At 45.2% G+C, this 3,235-nt stretch overlaps 1 pseudogene; it reads right to left on the bottom strand.

The window, feature by feature from the left end:
• Positions 1–574: 574 nt before the first annotated feature.
• LOC147887221 (glycerol-3-phosphate 2-O-acyltransferase 6 pseudogene) lies at positions 575–2,752 on the bottom strand (annotated as a pseudogene).
• Positions 2,753–3,235: the final 483 nt, after the last annotated feature.

Raw genomic sequence — 3,235 nt, 5'->3', positions numbered from 1 at the left:
GACTTTGGGATTGTCTTTGGAAAACTTATGCACATATTATATTCTTGCATATTCATACGTTATTCTCACATGTATCATTTGAAGTATACTAAATATACTTCTTCATAGAATGAATTTTTTGTAAAATTATGTCGCTTGCATTTAGATATTAGTATGTTTGTTGTGTTTATAAAAGTTTTGTTGTTATGTTGTTATAAAATCATATAATGGGTGATTTCCGCACAAACACTATTGGTATAAAATATTTTTTTCCAAGTAAAGGCATTGTGAGGGCTTCATTGGGATTTGGTTTGAAAATTTGCAAGCTTACAAACATTGAGATTTGTAAACTTTCAGATTGAGAGAAAAGATGCAACATTTTCCCCCACTTAACTCAATCCTAAAGATCCAATTTGATAATTTGATAATTTGATACTCTTTCAACATCAAGGAACCTAAGGATAGGGTCCTTGAAAGTTGAAACCCAACAAGGCAGGTCGCTAGGCCGTAGTAGACAGGTCAGGTACGGCAATTAAACATCGCCACTCTTCTTCTTTCACAGTGTTTCATCATCTCGTTTCTCGTTGCCGAGATTTTATCGGTCATTAGTTCTTGCCGTCCCGTCGTTGCCTGCCAATATTGTGTATTTGTCTTTCCGCGTGAAATTGGTGCACTGGAACCCCAACACGTCCGCTAGTTGCTTCTGTACGTAGTTTGCAATGTCGATGCTCGTCTTCCCCTCGGCCCGCAGTTTCTTCAGACACAATGCCTCCAAGAAGGTGATGTCGTACGCTGGCTGCGGATCCATGAGGATGAATATCGGGTCCAGGAACTTGTATCCCCTGGCGCTCGTACCGTGAAACAGCACCTTTTTCGCGTTCACTGCAACTGGGACAACGCTGTCAACCAGCGAAGCAAAAAGAGAGCTGAACCTCAGCAGAAACGGCTCACGGCAAGTCGTTCCTTCTGGGCATATGATCAGGTCATCTTTCCTGAGAAGCCTCCGGATGATCTTTGCGTCTTCGTCTCTGTTCCTTGTCAAACGTGAGGTTCTGACGGGCGATATGAGCTCTGAGAATTTGCTAAGGCTGTAAGTCACCGCTCGGACGTTGCGTCGTAGGGTACCGCTCAAGAACGTAGGATCGGCAAGAGTGCGATGAGTGCAAACGAAGAGAGCCCCTTCACCCCGATCATTACGAGGAACGAGAGGAGGAGCGCCTTTCACCCTCAGTGTAACTCCAAGCATGGCAAGAATAGGATATGCAATCGCTCTCGGTAGAGTCAGACCCACATACAACCGAATGAATCCGAGAACAATGCCGACGGGCAACCACAGGAATATGGCAAGGGACGCAAGGGGTGTTGGACGGATCACCAGGCGGCCATCGTGGAACACAACAGGAGCCAAATACTGGCCTTTCGGAACTGGGCGTGCCGTCGTATCTGTTGCAACGATGAACGATTCCTGCAGTAGAGGATGCAAGCATCCCCCAGGAACAGAATGAGCTACCATATCACGCCCCTCCATCATTGAGGAGGGCTTGGAAAGAGCATCCCTCAGGCAGCACGAAGCGAAAACAACTTATCTATGCAATGCAGATGGTATATATTGAATATCTTCAGCATTGTGAAGTGAACTGATTTTGTGGACAAACTCTCTTGACTTATTTCTCCATGCTCACCTATGAGACTCGTGCATTAGAGATCGCTTTAGAGAATTAATGTTCTATGAGCGTCTCATTTAAAATCCTCAAGGAGATGTTCAGTACTCTAAACATTGAACTTGACTAGGTTGACGCTCATGATGGGTGGGAATAGCTTTAGAAATGTCCGACCAGTGTCTACTTCAAAATACTGCAAGAGATTCTCTACAATGTTAAGACAGAAAATAACCTGTTGCTTCAGCGAGCACGGATAAAGAAGTCGGGAGCCTATCCATGAATTGAAGCAAAGCAACTGCTCCAACTCGGTGTGTGCAGAATGTGTCCAAATAAGTTTTAAGTAGCCAGATTCCAAGCAAAGCAACTGCCAGAATTTGGGAAACAACGCAACTGGACTCGTCCGAACATGTCTAGAAGACCAACAATAATACGAAATCTTATACCAACTAGTTTGCACAATGACCCTACATCTCGATCAAGAAGCTATCTAGAGGTCTGCTACTTACTTTACACACTGACAAAAACGCATTGTCTCCATCGTCAGCAGCAAGACCCAAATCGGGTCTCATGTCCCCAAACATACGTCTCGCAACATTGGTTATTTTATCATCCATCAGCACGCCAGAATCAGCTACAAACCCAGTGCAGTAACCACGTTTTGAAGTCTGCAATTCCGTGCCAAAAACTTTGTCCACTCCCAAGTGTGCCTTCACAAAATGCTCGACCAGGATTCTTGGGCGGCAAGTTATCACATGCCTTTCCTTGCAAGATAAGAAAATTCTGTAAGAGTCCGAGCGAAGATCGTCCAGGAAGAACTTCGGCAGCACAGCTCTGGAGACGGTCCACACTTCCGACAGCCGGAGTCCAGCCATGGACACAAACACAAGCATTCGAATGGCCAGTGCTTCCGATACGAATCGTGACGCAAACCAGACAAAGTGTGAAATGACCAAGAGGGCAAAAGCTCTGAGAAGCCCACCAGCTTCAAGGGCCACGAGCATGTAGTAAGGGAAGAAAGAGCTTCCAGAGGCGAGGAGGGCTCTTAAGTCAAGGAGAGCAACAACGGGGGTATGGGAGGCAGCTTCTCCTGAAATGCAGGTTGTATGGAGCATTGTAGGGGAAGGCAGCGTGGCCACACTATATCAAACAAGAGGAACTGAGGGAGGGAGAGCTAGCGTGAATGATGAAGGAACAACAACATGAGCTCCATTTAAGGAAAAACAGATTGCAAGCACGAGAGAGTGCATGTGGATAACGAACAAGACGAATTCAAGCTACAGAGATGCGGTTGTTGGGGTAAGAACGAGATCACAGAAAAATAGCTAGGTAGTGAAATGGAAAGGGAGTTTGCAAGCAGCTGACGACGATGATGGGATGAAAGTTGAATGATGAAATGAAAGAAGAGCAAAAGGATCAAAATTGAAGAATGCCTTGGAAGAAGGAGCTCGATAAATCTACATGAAGTTCCGGGTATAATTATAGTAAACTTTTGAGAGATGGTACCTTGAGGTCCATGAAGATGGTTGGTGAAGAGTTTTGATGCTTCCAAGGCCGGACTCCCTAAGGACATAGTCACTTCAACTTCTATCCCTTGT

This window comes from Dipteris shenzhenensis, chromosome 23, assembly GCF_047967505.1.
Source record: "Dipteris shenzhenensis isolate YYH24624 ecotype China chromosome 23, Dip_SZ_1.0, whole genome shotgun sequence".
NCBI classification, from domain to species: Eukaryota; Viridiplantae; Streptophyta; class Polypodiopsida; order Gleicheniales; family Dipteridaceae; genus Dipteris; species Dipteris shenzhenensis.
Note: the sequence above shows the minus strand (reverse complement) of the source record. Positions and strands in the feature narration are given on the sequence as shown.